Consider the following 22,863-nt stretch of genomic DNA (forward strand, 5'->3'; position numbering starts at 1 on the left):
GTAGACACTGCTTGTTATCAAACTCTTCCTTAACTTCTAAACCTAGTCCCAGTCTCCTCACCCTGGAGACTATATGGAACCGCACCCAGCCTGAAAACGAGGAGACATTAGAGCTACGTTAGCCCTCAAAGAACGAGGTTTGTGTCTGCATATTTGTGGGTGTCCTAATAGGCAAGATTCATTTTTTTTTTTCCTAGGGGCCAACCCCCCCCCCACTCCACCCCCACCGCCACTCAGATGCTGTAAAAATGGCCCTAGAGTATCTTGTCTTGTCTTGGGCTGAAGTACAAGGCTTGTTCCAGGAAGTCAGGCTCTGCTTTACCCATCTCTGTACATCAGTGTGTTCAAAAGACCTATCATCATTTTTTAGAATTCCACGGAGTCAAAATAGCACAAAGTCAGCTCAGTCAGAAGCTTGAAATTCCTTCCTTCCACAAGTATTTCAAGTACTATATGCACTGTTCTAGGTGCTTGTGATTATTTTCAGTGAACAAAATATACCAAAAAAAAAAAAAAAGTCTGTCCTCTTTGGAGCATATCTTCTAGTTCACGGAATTCAGGAAGAGGGTAATTAAGTAATATCCTTATATTGCAAGATATGGGTCTGTGAGATTATGTGGGGGAGAAGAGTGCATGTTTCTTTTTAAATTAGAGAGTAAAATAAAGGATAGGCCTCTTTGAATAAGGATTTGAGGGTGTGGAAACCATGTGGTTTTTAAGAGAAGAAATCATCTAGAATATGGCAATAGTTTTGTTTTGTTTTGTTTTTAAATTTATTGATTTATTTTGAGAGGCCGGGGGGAGAGAATATCCCAAGTAGGTTCCATGCTGTCGGTGCAGAGGCTGATGAGGAGCTTGATCGCATGAACAGTGAGATCCTGACCTGAGCTGGAACCAAGAGTTGGACACTGAACTGGCTGAGCCCCCTAGGAGTCCCTAGAATGTGCCAGTAGTCTTATGCCCATAGCCCTGCCGTGGACATCTGAAAGATGCCCTTTCAGGATTAATAGATCTTTTCACCCAGCTGATGGGAGTGCTGCCAACTGCCACTTCTAATCCCACCTGGAAATTGCCCCAGGCTGGCCATGTTACCTCACCAGTCCTCGCTCAAATGCAGCCTGCATCCAGTTACAGACACTAAGCATGAAGGCCTGGCCTACAGCCACCATGCAGGACAGCTCCCTGTGTTGTTGAAAGAAACCTTAGTTGAGGCTACATTGCAGACCATCTGCCATTTGCTCACTCCTTGTTCCTTCCCTTCTGTTTCACACAAGTGGATCCCAGAACACTGCCTATAAACTTCCTGCATGCTGACCTCTGCCTCCTGCTGCTCCTACCCAGAACGGCAAGGTGACCACTGTGCAGCTCATAACCTGATACAGCATCTGGTCTTTTTCACAAATATCTGTTGACTACCTACTAGATGCTAGTACTAATTTTGATGTTTAGAACACAGTAGTGAAAAAATGCAATTTGTTCATATGTAGATCATAGCAGAGAAGACAAACATAAAATACATAATAAATAACATAGCAATAACTGCTAAGGAGAAAAAGTAGCAAAAGGGTGGAAGAAATGTCTGGAAAAGGTTACAGTTTTACATGTGAGAGTGAAGCAAATCCTCACTAAAGCAACATTTGAGTAAAGACCTGAAAGGAATAGGGTGTCAGCCCTGGAGGCAACTGGGAGGAAAAAGTTCCAGGCAAAGGCAACTTGAACAACAAAGTCTAAGGTGAGTATTTTTGGTGTTGTTGTTGATGTTGTTTCAGAAAAACAGCAGGACACCGAGTTAATTTGGAGTGAGCTGAATGAGAGAGAGAGAGAGCACATGCGCGTGAGGGAGCCTAGTAGAAGAGCTCAGAGAATAATGAATCTGAGAGTAATCATCTAAAGGTTACTGTAGAAATAAGACACCAGCTTTTATTCCTAATTAGATGGAAAGACAATGGGGGGTTGGGGGTAGATGACAGATAGAACCATTCTGGCTGACTGTTGAAAAGTAACTGAAGGGTGTTAAAGTCAGGAGCAGAGAAAGGAGACTATTGTATCAAACTAGGGAAGGCATGAATATGGCTTAGACTAGGGCAGAAGCCGTGGAGGTGGAAAGAAATGGTTAGAATATTGTATGTTTACAGGTAGAGAAGTTAAGATTTGCAAACAGATTCCACGTGGGGTGTTAGTGAGAGAGATAAAGCATAGCCCCGTGGTTTTATTTTTATTTTATTTTTTTATTATGTTTTAAAATATTTATTTATTTTTGGGAGAGAGACAGAGTGCAAGTGGAGAAGGGGCAGAGAGAAAGGGAGACACAGAATCTGAAGCAGGCTGCAGGCTCTGAGCTGTCAGTACAGAGCCCGATGCATGGCTCTAACTCACGAACTGCAAGATCATGGCTTGAACCAAAGTCAGACGGTCAACTGACTGAGCCACCCAAGTGTCCCATAGCCCTATGGTTTTATATCTGAGCAAAAGGAAAAGTAGAGTTGGCATTAACTCAGAGAAAAAGGACCACCAAAGCTTAGGGGGAGTTATCAAAAGATCCATTGTGGAAATGTGAGTTTTAGGATGCCCATTAGGCAATAAAATGAAGATATCAAATAGGGATCTGGGTATCTGAGATCCAGGGGGAAGATTGTGGCGGGAAATATCACTTTGGAAGTCATTAGAATATGGGTAGTATTAAAAAGCCCTGAGAGCAGATGACGTCACTGAAGGAGAAAGTCTGTTTGGAAGGTTAAGAGGTCCAAGGACTGAAGGCTGGCAGATGAAGAGGAGAGAGCAAAAAAGAATGAAAAGGAACAGCTACTGCAGTATGCAGGGAAACCAGAAGTCAAGAAGAAACAGTCCTTTGAAGAGGAGAGAATGTTCAACTGTGTCAACTGCCGCTGCTGAGTCAAGGAAGAGGAAGAGCAAGAAGTACGCAGTGTATTTGCAATGTAGCAATCGATGACTAAGACGAGATTTGTCTCAGTGAAATGATACGGGAGGGTGCTAGAATGGAGAGGCACCAAGACCTATGTAAAGGGAAGACACCAGAGAATATGTAATATTTTCATGCACAGGTTTATTAAAACTGACTAGATTTCTATTAGAAAGCAAGCCTTAATTTTAGAAAGATCATGGTGAAAGGACATGGTCTATATAGGACTTCAAAGAAAATAAGTTGAAAATCAATACTAAAGAGATACAAAATTAACCTGTTTATCTAGTAACTTAAAAACACATTTAATAACCCAAGAAATATTAGTTTAAATGTAGAATAATAAGTTCTGAATGTAACAGAACTTCTTCATATTAAAACTTGAGAAGCCCTGAGGACCCTTACCCTCTCCGTCATGCTCTACTTCCACAGGCTGAGGTGCTTCTAGCAACGTATGCAAAATAATTGGCCATGCAAACAAAATCACCATCTTGTACCTTATTTCTAAGATAATTTGAGTATTTGCTCATCTTCCCCACTGCACTGTGGGAGGTTTAAACATAAGTATTTATCTTGGTAATCTTTAGCACTTGCCAAAATACCTAACAAGTGGGTGGTGCTCAATGCAGGCTTATTTAATGAATGGATGAGATGAATTTTTGAACAATTGATGGTCTTACACATTGATAAGTATAACTGAGGGATGTACAAAGCTGTTAATATGGCTGAAAATACCTAGATTAATAAGTGGCATGGCAGACATCAGTTAAACTGTTTGGAATTTTTTTTTAAATCTGCTCTTTAAACTAGCTGCAAAAATAAATATGCACAGAGCGCAGGGTTCAGTAGCTGCTTCTCAGTCCCCCCAAAAGGATCCACTCCTGAGGACTGCCATGACCTTTTGCCTGGCTTTTACTGAAGCACTCACCTCTCAATATACTCCTTTCTTATTGTAGGTCTCCAAGCTCCTCATCCCCAAATCTCCCACACAAATACTGGCTTTCTGGAGTACAGTTTCAGCAGCACAGAGGCTGGGAAAGTTTACAAAATTCATAAGAACACTAACACAGTAATAGACACCTAAGCTGTAAAGTCACAAGTATTGTTTTTCCTCAACCCATGCCTGAAATGTCATAAGAAAGTTTTCACAATAAAATTAGAAGTAAAACATAATTAGAAGTAAACATAATTAGAAGTAAAACATAATTAGAAGTAAAAAATCATACAAGTTTCACTGCAACACAAAATATATTTTAACTGAAGCAAAATGTTCTGTGAAGCAGAATTATGAATATGTGCTGATTCATTATCATGTTTATAATGCAAATGACAGGATGAATAATGATTATATATATTAAACTCCTGATTTTGTGAGCCTCAAGTAGAATTCTATTTGCTTCTGAAAACCAAAATTGAAGATTTCTTAGTTGAAGATCCAAAAAATAAATAATTATCTTTTTATAAAAAATAATGAGCTGAAAATTTGACACTTCTCTTTAACATGTGCATCTCCGTATAGAAGAGGATTGCTCAGTATGGTGAGCAGTTTGATGATAATAATACATCATTAAGCTTTCAGTAAGGTATCTTGGGATGCAATGGTAACATTTAGGTGTCCAAATCCTTTGCTAGATATATTTGACATGTGCTCTCTGGATGACAATACAATTAAAAATACTATGGCATGTAGGTAGTGAGACGGCAAGGTAGATTTTCATTCTGACTCTTGGTTCTAAAGACTAAAATCCTTAAAGTTAGCAGTGTTGTGAATATCTCATCTTCCAAAAGCCTTTTCTTCCCTAAACATTTGTGAAACTAGATAAGTTAACTTTGCATATAAAGATATTTGCATAATGTGACTATCAAGGCTGTTTTATTAAAATGTCTACTTCTCAGAGTGAATATCTCTCCACAGAAAACACATCAAGAAAGTCAGCAACAATGGAGCCTCCTTACTCTGGAAGGAATCTATGTTTCTTTGTTGGAGGAATAGTGTGCTTGCAAAAGAGCACATTGTTTTTTTCTTCTCCACTGTATCCAGAAATGTGACAGATGGAGGAAACAGGTAAAATGAAAAGAAAATTTAGAGCACAAACAATTGTGGAGATGCTTACTGATGATCATAATTTGTCAGTTTGGTGTCTTCCTCATCATTTAAGACCCTGCTGAAAGTCATCGGCTATCCTCAAAGTTAGTTGTTCCATTTACTTATAAATTGCACTGTGATTCTCTATCAATACCACTCTCTCATTGTATTTTAATTAAAAAAAAAAAAGTCGCCGCTTTCTCTCATTTGATCAAGATATTCCAAGAAGGATATGTGTCCCTTATTACTGCCACTCTTTTCTCCTCAAACCTGCCATCATCCCAGTCCATCTCTGGCGCCTAACATCATGCCTGGAAAACAGGTCATTTGAATGTTCAGTGAAAAAAAATGACTGAAGAAAACACACAACACATGTAAGAGATAAAGGCAACTAAAAGTAAAATTAAGCTAGATCAAATACCACTGCACTTTTAGCTTCTCTTTTTCTGTGATTGGTTCATCTAATACTCTCCTATATCCATATATCTTACAAAGGTGAAAATTTAAAGGTTAACATGCAATATTTAGCAAAACATTTTAAGAAGTCTATTCAAGCAATTTATGTGTTGCAATTGCAGTAACTTCAGGAACACTGTTCTAAGAGTAAGGCAAGTATTATCAGTCTAACGACAACAAATTTGGCAGTATCCTAAAACATGATCATATTTGTAGGTACAAAGGAAAAGACTGAAAAGATATATTACAATAAGAGGATAATGACATAAAACAAGAGGCCAGTCACAAGTATAAAGGCTATTTGAAGTGAAAATAATACACTCAGTAGCAGAGTTACATAAGTAAAACAATTCTTACGTGCAGCAAACGACACTAGCATTGATACAACGGCAGGATGGTGAAGCTAAGACTTCTGGGGTAAAGGGTCACCAATGTGAGAAAGCAAGATGTTTCACAAGGGAAATTTTAAGTCAGATAAAGTCCAACCACAAGAGAAACATAATCAATGATTTTCATAGGTTTAATTTTCCTGTCATTGATCTATGCAAAAATTTTCATGTTTGATTCATATTTACGAATTTCCTATTCTTCATACTTTAGCAAATGGTAGTTACTTCTAAACCTTTCTAAGAGATTTTTAAGATTGACAATATATTTAGAGTGAAAAACCTGTCCCGGTAGGAGGACCCTTAAAAAATTATTTATTGATGAAATCTATAGGTTTTCAGATTTCTACCTTTAAGTTGATTTTACTAAGAAGTAACGATTTAGTGATTTATGCAATCACCGCTATTTCCTTACCTCAGGGTCCATGTGCACATTTTTCCTTTCAAACATCTCCAGATGGATGTTGACTATACCTTTGTCTAGGGGACTTCTACTCTCATCAATAAGGGAAGGGTCACATGACCTAGGCTGACCCAATTACCACACATCCAGCCCCCTAGTCACATTCAGAGGTGGGCATGTTCTAAGTCTACACTTCTGATGAAAACTCTGAGAAAAAGATACTTTGTCATTCTCAATTAATGAGAAATTGGAAATATGTAGCCCTAAGTCTTGTCCCATCTTGAGATGAGGTGATTTTATATTAATGACAATACACTGAAGAGCAAATTAACACAAAGAAAATGGGATACTTGGTGACCCCATTTAATACCTGGACCATGGCTATTCTGGAATAATCATCACAAAACATTTTAGTTTAACTAATACATTTCCCTTTTCTGTGTAAGCCAGTAAATTCACCTTTTGGTTTCTTGTGATCATTTCCTAATTTTGTCTCTTCACATACATAATAAGGTCTCTCTCATTTGTAACTTACAGCTCAGCTTATCTGTTATCACTCACACCTTATGAATCACTTTAGGTTTTCTTGGCTTTAACTTGTCTTCTGTCCTAGTTGACGCTCTGGCAGTTCTGTGAGCTGTGGCAGACTTCATGCTGACCTGGCCTAACAGTGATTTATCATGAACTCATACCACATACCTCTCATCTTCTCCCTGTGACTTCCATGTTGACATCTAGATGGGAAGGCTGTGAAACCCTTTTTAGCAAACACACATATTTAAGCCAGACCTGTGGGGTTTTAATTTCCCAAGAGGTAAAGCTTTGACAACAGTCTATGACAGCTGGTAGAAAAATTATTTTTCCTTTCCTTCCCTGGGCAAACTTCCTTTAACCGGTTTTATTTGGCACCCAACGAAAAACAAAACAAAACAGGGGTGCCTGGGTGGCTCAGTCGGTTAAGCGTCCGACTTCAGCTCAGGTCACGATCTTGCGGTCCGTGAGTTTGAGCCCCGCATTGGGCTCTGGGCTGATGGCTCAGAGCCTGGAGCCTGCTTCCGATTCTGGGTCTCCCTCTCTCTCTGCCCCTGCCCCATTCATGCTCTGTCTCTCTCTGTCTCAAAAATAAATAAAACGTTAAAAAAAAAAAAAAAACAAGCGAACACCAACCAAAAAAAAAAAAAAAGAGAGAGAGAAAAAGAAAACACTGAGTATGAAATAATCTATTGAAGCTCTGGCTCAATAATGCATCTTTTTATTATATTTCCCCATTCTTTATTCTATTTTTCCTTTATTCCTATTACACAGGGATGTCCCTAATAACACTAGTAGCACATAATATTTTGTTCTGATTAAGGCAGTTGGAACCATGCATGCCACTGGAAAGCAAAATGAGAAAGGATTTGGAAGTGGGATTACTCACTGGTCTCATATAAGAGATTCCATTTTTGCTGGTAATAGGGTGGCGATAATTCACAGAATGCAAAGGTATCCCAACTACTAAGGCTTTTTTACCTGTGGTTAGTAAGAATCAAACTGAGGAAGAAGGTGAAATACTAGCTATTTATGGCCCTTAATGGTACAGAAACAATGATAACTGTGGAGAGATCTAGCTTTTGTTAACTGAATTAGAAGCCTTGAAAGAAAGAAAGAAGAAAAAATTGAGTGACAGACTCAGGGCAACCAATCTCAACCCAAAGCAAGCTGTAAAAGCCTGAGGGTGGGTCCCTAAAGCAGTTTTTGAAGATACTCTTATCTCCCAGAATTAAAAGGCAAACTACACTGAAAATCAAACCCAGGATTTAATTGTGAAATTAATCCTATTTCACACTGGAGCTATGAAGAACACTGTAGCTTTGGTTGATCTATAATGAAGGCCTGGTCATTCCACAAAACACTATGGGAAACCAAGTCTTACAAGGGTACATTTGAGTGGATGAGCCTTTAAATTCTGAACTCCTAAATTCCTTGGAATCCTCTTAGCCAGAAAAAAAGCAGCACCTTCAAACTCTTAGAGAAAAGTTATACCTCTGCTTGCTTGGGAATGTACAAGGACATTACTTGTAATAGGTCCCTTAAAAGATAATATTATTTTCTCCAAGATCCCACTCTGCAACCCTTTTTGTCCCTACAGGGCAATAACCATGGTGAGATCTTAGCACAGCCTGACTGGAGAAGTACAGTCTCTGCTTCAGAGGGAAATAGCTTACACACTGTAGAAACAGCAGGATCTACCATTCCATAGAGCAGGAACCAAGATTCAGCGTGTTTAAATCTGCTGTGGTAATTAGACCAAGGTGGGGTTCCGTATTAGGCTGGGAATGAGGAGAATTTGACATAGAACCTATTGATGATTTGGATCCCATGTTTGGATAGGAACACCTGGCCCTAGAACAAATGTGCGAGTTGGAATAACTCTTTGAAGATTACATATAATCATGGCCTGCATTAAATAAACTAGAGATTTGCAGGCATTTTTTTGTTTGTTTGTTTTTTGTATTTTTTTGTGTTTTTTTTTTTTTTGCAAAGTATTAAAGAAATCTAGAAGTTTAGAATGGTAGGGAAATTTGAATGGATTTACTAGGTAAGGTTTGAAAACTAACCACCTGCATTTATGTCCCTAGGAGAGCCCAGAAGATTCAGTATGATTTAAGCAGTGAAGGGTACATTGGTAAAAAGGGAAAGGGTAACACTGGGAAACTCAAAGGTGCTATGTTCTGTAGTACAGGTTGAAGATGAGTCACTAACAGGCTCTGCAGTTTCACAGAGGATGATGGGACTCCATATTAGAATCCAGGTAACCATCAGGAATAGTTACAATGGAAGCAAGGTAGATATAAAATGATATAAACGCTACAGTGCATAGTAATGCTGGATTGACAATCACAGCATTGAGAGACAATGAGAGAGAACCTTCATCCACAGGTTCTTTTGGCAATGACTGGTAGATCAGTGTTCCTAGTGACAAGACTTACATGTGACTGAGAAGGCGAGAAGGGAGACTGAGCAGAAGGATGACATCAGTCTGCTATGGAAAATTGTTGTTTCTCGACTATTTTCTACAACCAAATCAAATCATAGACTTCAGAGTCCACCGATTGAATGAGAGGCTTGCCTCCTATTGAGGAAGTATCCTTCAGTATCACTGCAGATATATAACAAACATTTTCCCTTACCCAAATAATGCTAGGGATGTTTGCCAGGGTAACTTTTCACTGCCAAGTGGCAGATATAGAGTCTTCTGACTTGTTGACACAGGATCTAACCCTGAAAATAAAGCACTTGAGATACTCTCATGGACCTGTGGTTAGAGGGAGGGCTCACGGAGACCAGGGGAAAAATTAAGTTTGTTCCAAGTTCATCGCACAGGGTTCCTCATATGTTTGCATTTCTGACAGTTACTTCCCTGGGAATCACACCTGAAAACTTCATAGATCCATACATAACAATGACACAGTTAGCAACTAGAGGAGCCTTCACATTGGCTCCCAAATCTGGGGTAAGGGACATTATAGTGGAAAGGAAAAAGTGGAGGACCCTGAGAAGTCCCCGCCTTTGTTTTAACCAACATAGTCAGCCATATGCAGCAATGATTCTTATAATTACAGAAATTAGTGCTACCAAACATCCAAATCCTTAATCCTTAATCCATAAGGGGCTGTTTTTAATAAAACCCTGAGGCATTCCTGCAACTATCACTGAGCCTCAGTTGCCTCACCAGAACTGTCCAGATAAGCCCCAGGATTCTCTCTATAGTGAGAATTCCATTAAGATAAAGACAGAGGCATTTCTAAATCTATCCTTTCATTTATTTATGCATTTGTTTTTCATTTAGCATTTATTGAATTAGAGGTATAGGATGTTAAGATGAGTAAGATAAGATCATTTCTCTTAAAACTCACATCAAGTAGAAAAGTAAATATATTATAGCATGATGTGGGGGGGGGGGATGAGCTAAATGGATAAGGAGCATTAAGGAGGACAGTTGTTGGGATGAGCACTGGGTGTTATATGTAAGTAATGAATCACTAAAGTCTGAAACCATTGCTACACTATATGTTAACTAGTTGGATTTAAATAAAATTTAAAAACATAAAAACAAGAAAAAAAGTATATAGCATGATGTGATAAGGGCAATGCAGAGCTGTGTAGAATAGAATAATGTGATAAGAGTAATATGTATATACTATGTAAGAGACATATACACCAGGCAATATAGGAACATGTGGTACGCTAAGCAACTGGGAGTTTTAACATACTAAGCAAGCAGATAGCAAATGCAGAGAGGACATTCTGGGTAGAAAAGACCAGTGCTTTCTAGTAGGAAAATTAGAAGCATCATGGTGTGTTCTAAGAACAGCAAACACTTAGGTGTTTATGGAGCATGTTTAAGCAGAGGTGAGAGCAAAGATATCAGGATAGAAAATGTTATGTTAATAACTTTGACATTAACTGATATGATTTTCATGGATTAAAATATGCACACATTTGCATGTTGTTGACTAATATAATATTCTTGAGGACTTGGCATGTATTTCACTTTGAAACTGTCCATTAATAGTGTAATATCAATATTGCCTTTTACCAACGTAGTCAAAACCTAGATTAAATGAGGGTCCAATATCACACATATATATGCACATATATTTACGATGTGTATATTTGAATGTCTCACAGGCAGACAGAGTCTTTCTTCCCAACTATAATTATTGCCATATTTATCTTCTATTCCATATCAAAAACTACAGTTAGAAATTTTGAAACCAGAGAAGTTTGAGACACAGCAAACATGCTTTCAACAATTCCTTATTTGAGAAATAGTAGAAAATATACTTTCTGCAACTGTGGTCTTAAATAACTGAACTTGGGAGTAAATATGATTTCCAATGTACTGTTTGAACAAAAATATTCACTCCAGCAATATATGATAAAATCAATCCTCTTCCCCAAGAGGCTTAAAATTTCTAAAAGCATTAGTAAGGATTCATTTAACAGACATTAAATGAAGCCTTCCATATAATAGGCACTGTGCTCCATGTTGTAGGTTAAAGAATGAAAAAAATATTGTTTTTGCCCTGATGATGATTGCCTAATTGACTGGTGTAATAAATGCTATGACAGACAGCGTAGGAAGTAGCAGGTGCGCAAACCTGAACACAAGCACATGTTCTGTTAATGTGAAAATCAAGTGAGGTTAATGTGAAAATCAACTGTGTAATATAGTGCTTGGTGAAGCTGATGACCAGTTATCAAAACATAATCATCATGAAATTTAGAAGTCAAAGTTTGTGGGCCACTTGGGTGGCTCAGTGGGCTAAGCGTCTGGCTTCAGCTCAGGTCATGATCCCACGGCTTATGAATTCAAGCCCCGCATCAGGCTCTGCATTGGTGGTGTGGAGCCTGCTTGGGATTCTCTCTCTCTCTCTCTCTCTCTCTCTCTCTCTCTCTCTCTCCCCCTTCCCCACTTGCATTCTCTCTCTCAAAATAAATAAACTTTAAAAAATTAAACAAAAAAGAAGTCAAAGTTTGTAAAAATAAACCCAAGAACAATTACTAGTGGAAGATAGATATAGTGGTTATGACTGGTAGTGCTTCTATCAGTACTTTTAAAGAATTCTATAGAAAATGTTTCAGAATTAAGAACAGTACCTTAGAAGTAGGTATAAATAAACTTGCAGGACATCTTCCGTTTTGCTCCTGATAACAGTGGTAGCTTTTTTAAAAGTTGATGATTAAAAGGATATTTAGCTTTCTAAAACTGCAAACAAAGCAATGAGGGACCAGGCATGTAAAATACGTCTCCAGTTTGTAACTGGTCAATTAATTGCATAGAAGAAAAGCACTCCATAACTAAGGTGCATTTTAAGACACCCAAAATATGTAGGTGAGGTGATTAAAAGATAGAATAATTGAGAATAAGTGAGAAGCTAAAGGAAGTAATATTTCTAAAGTATGACCAATAAAGAATTTTATTTCCTATCCATCCAGCTTAACTCATGATACCATACTAAATAAGTACTCTATTATAAAAGTGAACGTAGGCTAAGCATATTGGCTCTTGTACCCATTTGTTCTCTTTTGGTGCTCCAATTTGTTTTCAGAACACAGTCCTTTCAAGTATTAGGCAACAGTTTTTAGAAAACTGTCTTTATAAACTACTGCCTGTATTTCCACAATTGTCAGTTTCATCTAAAAGTTATCATTCCAATGCAAATGCATATATACATACACAGATGGGTGCAGAACCTTTGCCCTTTTTTATCCTATCTGTGTCTTCTAGACTCCTTAGTGTAAGCCTGATTTTAAAGAGATTATGGTATTCATCAATGCTCTTCTTTCAATAATCCTGACTCTTCATCTCCTGGGCTCACAGTAAACTGCACCTTCTGCCCTAGGGTTGGGTGGAAGAAATGTGTGGTATTTGGCAGTAACAAGAGGAAGTGATGTACCCCTTGCAATTCTAATATGCCCACCCCCTCAGATGCCAGTGTTGATATTAATTTATGCAATGATATGTACTCTTTTCACATGTGTATGTTGTATGATATAATGTAACATGTTATTGTTCACATGTGTATTAAAGGGAGCCAGAAAAAAATGTGCATGAACCACTGATCTAAGTTCTTTATTTTCTCTCTGCCTCAACTGTCCAGCAAGACGCCCTGTGCTGAATATAGCTCACCTCAACCCAAAGACAGTCTTGTATTTTTAACCAAAACACATTTTCCATAATTAGCTAGCTCATGTGAGCTTGTGGATACACCTGCTGCCACCAGGGGTCAGACTAGTAAGTGTGTAATTGAAGATGAAGGTAATTAGGTTGTATAATTAGGTTGTATAATTTTCAGCCATTCAAGTTTAATTTCATATGTTATGTTATACAGAGGTATTAAGTATGATGACTAAAAAGTGAATAGATGTGAAGCAGACAGCTAATCTGATCTTGGTCAGCTTGCTGACAAATGTTATTAGAAAAGAAAAACACTAAAATATTTCTAATTAAATGCCAAATCTTAAAGAAATCTCAGCTGCTCTAACTTCTTTCATTAACAGCCCATCTTCCCCTCTCTCTCCCTCCCCCCCATCGTTCCTCCTCTCCCTCACTCACCATTTAAATGTCCCCATTACTTTGCATGCTTAGGGTGCTCTAGCAGTTACACATACTGCCATCCAACTCCACAAAGTTGAACCTCTCACTGACTAAAATTGCAACAGGTTTCCAATTTCTGCTTAAACTTACTCATTGAGAATCATGGTTGAAACCTAAGAGGTTAATAAAAATTATACACAATAGGAGAGATGTCAATATATTTTTTTTAATTTTTAAAAAATGTTTATTTATTTTTGACAGTGAGAGAGACAGAGTGTGAATGGGGTAAGGGCAGAGAGAGAAAGGGAGACACAGAATCCAAAGCCATCTCCAAGCTCTGGACACAGAACCCAACATGGGGCTTGAACTCACGAACTGTGAGATCATGACCTGAGGCGAAGTCGGACCCTTAGCCGACTAAGCTACCCAGGCCCCCAGAGATGTCAATATAATTTTTCAAAATGTGATACACTAAAACTTGAGTAAACCAACTGAATAAGAATGTATAAATTTATGTGTTAAACCAGAAAGATAATAATCTATCAGGGCAATAAAATAGTGGAACATTTAAATCACACCTCAAAATCCTAGAGAATAGATTTCTTATTCTCTATTGCAACCAGAGAAATAAATTTAGAAGTTGTCAAGAAAACAAATCAGGCATATTTGATGTCTTTTTAAAATGCTTTTGTAAACAATTAATACTAAGACTTAAACATTCCTTGTCAAATTCAGACAAATTTAAAAAGAACTTACTAGACTCCATTAAACTGAAGTGTATGCACCTAATTTTCCATTACTGCCGATTACCAAGATTTAATATTCTAGGTCTATTTGCCACTCAGTGGGCCCCTATAAGTCCCATTAACAGTAATGGGAATACTATGGGCACTGAGAAAAAAAGAAATACCTATACGTTTACATAGTTTTCTCCTTTATAATTAACCTCTGTCTTCTGCCCAATTTCTTACGTTTGACATTTTAATTCCTTCAATGAAAATGATTGGATTGTGATAGAAACCAGATTGTAGTATCATTAAATAAATCAGGGCAACAGAGAGAATAGCTGCATCACAGAGATTGGCATATTTGCCAGTATAGAGTTCATTGCCATGCAAAAAAGGCAGCACAAAATATGCAATCAAGAAATTGAATTTTGATTAAGTTGAGCTGCTTGATGTTTAAACATTTTCAGAAGAAAGTAAGGAAAGAAAGTCTCTTTTGGTAATGAAACCCTGACGTCCAGATCAAGACAGCCAAATCTGTTATGTTAAAGACTTAGAGTTTATATATAAGGAAATAAACTTGTGGTTTCAATTAGTTCCTAGAGGGTACTCGGCACAATCTTATCAATGTTAATTAGAAGGCTGCCAAAGCATTCATCAACCTTAATGAGTACACATGTGGGTTCATAAACATTTTGAGTTAGAATAAAATTCTTAATCTAGAAAGTATTTTGCTTTGGATACAAATAAGCGGTGTTTCTATGTTTCCATTTATATGGGCATTTCTTTCATACATTAATATATAAATGGCATATCCATGTCAGAGCTTATTTAAACTACCTTTGTTCAAGTGTGTGTGAAACTATGCCGCAAAAGGTTAATGAGGTTACAGCTAACAAATTTAAAGCTTGTTTTTCAGGGACCTGTTTCTCCCCAGTCAGCTGTTGTTTCTTTTCAGGCCCCACTCACAAATGCACTAGCTGCCTCCCGAGGGGCCCAAACTGACACAAATGAAGGTCACTGATGTGGTTGCAGAGTATGAACCAGCAAGGCCTACATTCCTTCCCTGCGATAAGGAACTCAAAACCCTACCCAATTTATTTGTGTTCTCGGATTGTGCCCGCCCAGATAGCACCTCTCCTGGACTTCCCGACAAGAGGGACTGAATTGTGCCTCATTTTAATGTCTCCATCTCAAAGTAAACATGGAATATGTTGCATGCTTGCTCAATGCACATGCTCCACATTTTCTCAAAAAGTCATGAGTTTTTCTAATCTTTTCATCAACAGCTATACAACCCAACTCCTAGAATTATAAAAACTTGCTCTAATCTCAATTGGGTGAGGAAGAATTAAGGCTTTCCCTCCTGTCTCCTTGTATGGCTGCTTCTCAAACCCTTGCCTTGTTGCATACTCAAGGTCTCAGTGATTGGCTTTGCTACACATTGGGCATACAAACTTAGGTTCAGTTACATGTGTATGATGTGCATGGTTTCTGAAATAGAATCAGAGAGATATCTATTCTTTTCAACTAGGGACTCAAATTCGGTCTCAAAATGGGGACAAAAGCAGTAGCCAACTTAGCAGTGAATTTGGTTTGGCAGTAAAGGAATCCAGCTATCAAATATTTAATCACTACCAGGACAGAAAGGAAAGGGACAGGGCATCTTACTAGAAATATTACTGCCTCTACTTTAAAACGTGATATATTTGAGACAGGTATGGGTCATGGGGTCAATGTTTCTCATGATTTAGAAATAGAAGCTCAAAAGGAAAGAATTGAGAAACTTCTTTCTGGGTAATTCCAAATGCTGTTTATGATGCAGAGTAAAATTTATAAGAGCTCAGCAAGGAAACAGGAAAAAGGAGAAAATTATACCTTAATCATGATTCATAATGGACCTGAGTAAATCCTCCTGATGAAGGTTAGGAGTGGGGTAAAACTTGTTTTCGGATAGAACATTGTACAGCTTTATTTTAGTTTTACAGTTTATAGTTTTATTTCTTAAATCTAATCAAACTGCATAGCAAGCTAGATTATATTTACATTTCTTCAGGAAAAAGTCAGTTTTTATCTCTTGCTTATAACTTAATGTGATCGAAGTGATTCATTTTAAGAACATAATGAAAGACAATGAAAGCTTAGTTTGTGTAGCATAACTATGGGATTTGTAAGCTTTGTGTTTAAACCAGAAGGTATAATGAAAAGGTATATTCCAAGATCTGAGTTAACTAAACCTATTTTTCACTTGAAACGTAAGTAAATAGTAAACTTTTATTTTTGTTTTCTCCTCTTTTTTGGTTATTTAAGCAAAGCTATGTTAAAGAACAAGTCTGACATTAACAAAAATCTGTAATCTTATTTTGGTTTTGGAACCTCTAAGTCAGTAATGGTCATAACGACTTATTTCAACACTATGTAAATTTAGGAGAATTTTGTGATTTGCAAAAGATCTGCAAGTAGGCACACACGTGTGTATGCTCAGACACAACACACTGATCGAGTCTAAATTAGTAAATTCTTTCAGATCTGGGCAGACCCTGGGAAACCATCCTCAAAAATAGAAACAATTTTTCTGTAAATACTAGAGCCAAGCAATTAAGAATAAAATGCTGTGAAATCTCAGGTGAGGAGTAAGAGGAGTCAATTCTATTTTAAGATGGTTAGATCAGGTAGCTTTAAGAAGAGGAATAGAAGGGTGCCTGGGTAGCCCAGTCAGTTAAGCATCTGACTGTTCAGGTCATGATCTTGCAGTTCAGGTCATGGGTTCGAGCCCTGCGTTGGATTCCGTGCTGACAGCTCAGAGCCTGGAGCCTGCTTTCAATTCTGTGTCTCTCTCGCCCTGCCTCTCCCCTGCTCATACTCTGTCTCTTTTTCTCTCAAAAATAAGTAAACATTTAAAAATGTTTAAAGAAGGAGGCAATAGGAAATTTTTCTAAGAAGAAATAGTATTTGCATTGGACACTACATGAGAATAGAGGAAGAAACTAGTTAAGGCAGGAATAAAAATAAAATAGGTAGTCCTAGATTAGCAGAAAAGAGAGCAGCTCAGTGTTTAGAATGTGTCAGAAACAGGAAATGTTAGGGGATGCAATCAAATTTGTACATGAACCAGTTGAGAAGAACCTCATATGCTATGGTAACAAGATTCAGAGACCCTTTAGGATTTTACCAGCACAGAGAGTGGCAACATTATTCCATTGTCTGCTCTACTTTTCCTTTGACCTAACACTGGTTTCCCACGGTGGGGTTAGGATAAGTCCAATATCTGAAAAATGGTCTATTTTGGTTGCAGGCTCTTTTGGTTAGTATTAATTGTTCCCGAGGATGACAGAGGAGGGGAAAAGATTCACACACACACACACACACACACACACACACCCATGAGTGCTTTAGACAGAGTTTAGAAGCAGAAAGGACAATAGGTGCTTGTAAACCATTACTAGAAATAGCTAACTTACACCCGTTTACACTGTACCAAGTATTGAGCAAAGCACTTGTGTATACTGCCTCAATAAATTCTTATAAATGCTACCCTCATTTTACCAATCATAAAGAGTCCTAGAAAAGCTTAGAGACTCAAGATCAAAGATAGGAGGTAGCTATCTGGATTTGACCCCACACATCATGACTCCAAAGGCAGAGGGCTTCCCTGTATGGTAGTGGCGAGTGTAGTATGGAGAACCAGGGTAGTTTAATATTTGAGTCGGTTTCCATAACCAGACTACCTGGACCTGCGGATTATCTGGACACTCTTGAACCAAATGTCGCAACCACCCTTTGCCTTGGTTTTATCATTTGTAAGTTGTAGATATTAACAGTTTCTCTGAGTTGTTTTGACAATTGCATGCACTACACAAAATGTTAGCCGTTGTCATCATTATCATCAGTATTATACCATTTAGGTGACAAATTGATACAGATAAAGATGCTTAGCCATTAGAATATAAGCCAGGCTTAAGTCATTCAGAGGAAAATAAAGCATGGCATTCTCTAGATCTGTAAGCCTCCTCCTGCCCTGTTTTGAAATCATCTGTATGCCCACTAAACATCAACAACCTCTGTACTAAGATATTAAGATAGTGCAGGGGCAGAGGTTGAGAGAGGGAAAGATAACATGCGAGACACAATTATGTATTAGAAGGTATGCCTTGTAATTCTACATGTTATATCATTGAATCCACAGTGCTCATAAAAGGTGATTATTATTCAGATGAGGAACTTGAGGTTAGCAGAGTTCAAAAGACTTTCCTAACGTCACACAGAATTGAAAGTTGTATCAGGATTTGGAACAAGTCGTGAGGGGTCTGTCTTAATGGAGTTGGTAGCTTTGGTTTATAATGTGCTTTCATTTCTGTTATCTCAAAATCACTAAGAAGGATGATTGGAAGAATGCAATAAGTTGAAATATAACTCAGTGTTTTTTTTAGTAAGAATTATTGTAAGCACACCATGCCTGAGAAATTAAAGAGATGGAAACCATGCTCTAAATACACTGTTTAGATGTATAAATATGTAGGATATATATCCTTATATATCCACGCTTTTGTTATATAGCCACGCTTTTGTTAACTGCCAGTGAAGCTGGATTGTGAGGGCAGCTAATTTGATTAGTGTTAATGATATTTCTAGTAGCCTCATTCAGAAGCATAAGCCCTGAAACATCATTTTGCACTGTCTTATTAAGTAACAAACACTGTATAGGAAATTTAGAGTATATAATAGTAAAAGATTAAAAAAATACATTGGATGAATAAAATAACACTGCCCTTGTAATTATAAGCCATCCAGATTGCCACTAGAGAGACAAAGGCAAAAAGCAAACAACACCTAGTCAAAGGATCTTGAAGAAATGGGCCAGAAAATAATATAGTCCCCAGAGAAGCAGAGAGACCTGAGAAAGGATGATTTATTTTGGTTTTGTGTTTTGAGAATTGAAAGGAGGGGCAGTCTTCCTGAGCAGATTATCAGACCTTTTCTTTCTAAATGGTAAGGATTCACCGGGGGACTTTGGCACATCTCTTCCTCTCCTGCAGGAAAGCTAGGTTACAGAAATAAAATGTGAGCACAGGGTCCATGATCTCAGCCTCAACGCGGTATGGAATTACAGAAAAAAAAGGAAGGAAAGAAAACCTTGTCTCCCAACCCAGCAGTTTTATTGCTTGCAGAAAGCCGTAGTGGAGGAGGAGGAACAGATACATTTTTCCCCCACACTGCCTAGCCTTTCTACACTTAAGAAAATAGTAAATACAATTTATTGTTCTTTATGTATATATTTTTAAAATTTATTTGTTAATTTTGAGAGAGAGAGAGAGAGAGCAGGGGAGATGCAGAGAGAGAGGGAGAGAAGGAATCCCAAGCAGGCTCCATGCTGACAGAGCAGTGCCCCACATGGGGCTCCATCTCACAAACTGTGAGATCATGACCTGAGACAAAATCAAATCGGACGTTTAACCGACAGGGCCACCCGTGTGCCCCTATTGTTCTGTATTTTGATTTTAAATTCATCAATCTTGTTCTTAGTTATTCTAATGAAATCAGTTATTTCTAATGAAATCTCTTTTCATAGAGGAGGCTAATTCAAGAATCTCAGCAGTTATTATTTACGGAGAAGCTAACACTCAAAAAGTACCAACCTACAAACATAGGAAATTTCTAATTGGTTCTATTTACCATCCTGCCTGAAAGATTTTTACAGAGTCAATATTCGAAAGGAGAAACTAAACAATATAGTGAAAAATCATGTGGTTAACAAAATTATTGAAAAGTGAAAATATCCTCACTCATATGTGGAAGTGGAGAAACTTAACAACTTAACAGAACACCATAGAGGAAGGGAAAACAATATATATATATATATATATATATATATATATATATATATGGTTACAAACAGGGAGGGAGGCAAATCATAACAGATTTTTAAATACAGAGAACAAACTGAGGGTGGAAGGGAGTGGAGGGGGGTGGGGAAAATGGGTGATGGGCATTGAGGAAGGCACTTGTTGGGATGAGCACTGGGTGTTGTACGTAAGTGATGAATCCTGGGAATCTATTCCTAAAAGGAAGAGTGCACTGTATACACTGTATGTTAGCCAACTTGGCAATAAATTATATAAAAATAAATAAATAAAAGGAAAAGTGATAAAAAGAGGGAGAGAGAGAGAGAAAAGAAAAGTAAACATAAGTATAAGAATTCTGAAAACTTGGGTGCCTCGCTGGCTCAGTCAGTGGAGCATGCAACCCTTGATCTCAAGAGTTCAAACTCCACATTGGGTGTGGAGCCTACATTAACAAAAAAGAAAAAGAAAAAGAATTCTGAAAACAGATTTGCAGCACTAGCTGAAGATCTCTGAAGGAATTAGACTGAGGTCCAGACTGGAAACCAGGTATCTAGTGGGCTGGATATTTATCAGGAGAGGTGGGGGAAGCAATAAATGAAACAAGAGAGGCCAGGAATTGATTGTTCAAACTGGAACACAGCTTTACAGTATTTTCTACTTTTGCGTTTTGGATTTTCCAGAACAAGAAGTTTATTTTTTTTAATTTACTTTTTTAAGTATTTATTTATTTATTTACTTTTTTAAATTTTTTTTTCAACGTTTATTTATTTTTGGGACAGAGAGAGACAGAGCATGAACGGGGGAGGGGCAGAGAGAGAGGGAGACACAGAATCGGAAGCAGGCTCCAGGCTCTGAGCCATCAGCCCAGAGTCCGACGCGGGGCTCGAACTCACGGACCGCGAGATCGTGACCTGGCTGAAGTCGGACGCTTAACCGACTGCGCCACCCAGGCGCCCCTTTAAGTATTTATTTTTTAAAGAGAGAGAGAGAGAGAGAGAGAGAGAGAGAGTAGAGGAGGGGCAGAGAGAGAGTGGGACATAAGATCTGAAGCAGGCTCTGTGCTGACAGCAGCAAGCCTGAAGCAGGGCTCAAACTCATGAACCTTGAGATTATAAACTGAGCTGGTCCAACACTTAACTGACTGAGCCACCTAGGTGCCCTGTAACAAGTTTCTGGGGAAAAAAAAAGACTAAATCTTCACAATTTTGAGGATTTAAGGTTTAGAAATTAAGATGTTATGGAGTGCCTGGGTGGATCACTCAGTTACGCATCAGACTTCAGCTCAGGTCATTATCTCACAGTTTGTGGTTTCCAGCACCTCACTGGGCTCTGTGTTGACAACTCAGAGCCTGGAGCCTGGAAACTGCTTCAAATTCTCTGCCTCCCTCTTTCTCTACCCCTTCCCGGCTCGTGTTCTGTCTGTCTGTCTGTCTCTCTCTCTGTCTCTAGGAAACAAATAAACATCAAAAAAATTAATAGAAATCAAGATGTTAGATTGTAAAATAAGCTTTAATTAATTTGAATTAGATCCTGTGAAAAGAGAAACTGTTTTTTAGTGTGTATACATACACACACACACACCTCTAAATGTATATATAGAAAAAGCACTCAACATGCTTGGACAAAATCCTTGTATTGATTTGGTGGTAGCTGGGCAAATGGCCGATACCATAATTCATTTAAAGTGGTACTTTATGATTCATATAACAAAATAAGCTAATTCATTGAAAATGTAACATCCCAAATTCTTTTATGTGCTTACATTTTTTGAATTCTTTTTTTTAAATTTAATTCCAGTATAAGTAATATACAGTGTCATATTAGTGTCAAGTTACAATATAGTGATTCAGCAATTCTTTACATTATCCAGTGCTCATGACAATAAGTGTACTCTTTAATCCCCATCACCTATTTCACCTATCTTCTCACCCACCTCCCCTCTGATAACCATCAGTCTGTTCTCTATAGCTAAAAGTGTTTCTTGGTTTGTTTCTTTTCTTTTTTTTAACTTTGTTAATTTGTTTTCTTAAATTAAAAATGTGAGAGAAAATTGTTGGTATTGGTCTTTTTCTGACTTACTTCACTTAGCATTATACCCTCTATGTTGCTGTAAATGGCCAGATTTCATTATTTTTTATAGTTGAGTAGTATTCCACTCTGTGTGTGTGCGTGTGTGTACGTGTGTACACTCTTCTCTATTCACTCATCTATTGATTAATACTTGGGCTCCTTCCATAAATTTTCCATTGTAAACAATGCTGCTATAAATATAAGGGAGCATATATATTTTCAAATTAGTGATTTCATATTCTGGGTAACACCCAATAGTGAAATTACTAATCATGTGGTAATTATATCTTTAATTTTCTGAGGAAGCTCCCCACTGTTTTGCAAGTGACTGCATTGCCACCAACAGTGTATGAAGGTTCCTTTTTCTTCACATCCTTGCCAGCACTTGTTATTTCTTTGTGTTTTTGATTTTAGATATTCTGAGGGATGTGAGGTGATATCTCGTTGTGGTTTTGATTTGTATTGCCCTGATGATTAGAGATGTTGAGCATCTTTTCATGTGTCTATTGGTCATCTGTATGCCTTCTTTGGAGAAATGTCTGTTCATGTCTTCTGCCCATTTTTAATTGGTTTATTTGTTTTTTGGATGTTGAGTTGAACAAGTTCTTCATATATTTTGGATGCTAATCTTTTTTTTTAATTTTTTTTCAACGTTTTTTATTTATTTTTGGGACAGAGAGAGACAGAGCATGAACGGGGGAGGGGCAGAGAGAGAGGGAGACACAGAATCGGAAACAGGCTCCAGGCTCTGAGCCATCAGCCCAGAGCCCGACGCGGGGCTCGAACTCACGGACCGCGAGATCCTGACCTGGCTGAAGTCAGACGCTTAACCGACTGCGCCACCCAGGCGCCCCGGACACTAATCTTTTATTGCATATGTCATTTGC

Source organism: Felis catus, chromosome D4 (assembly GCF_018350175.1).
Source record: "Felis catus isolate Fca126 chromosome D4, F.catus_Fca126_mat1.0, whole genome shotgun sequence".
Lineage (NCBI taxonomy): Eukaryota > Metazoa > Chordata > Mammalia > Carnivora > Felidae > Felis > Felis catus.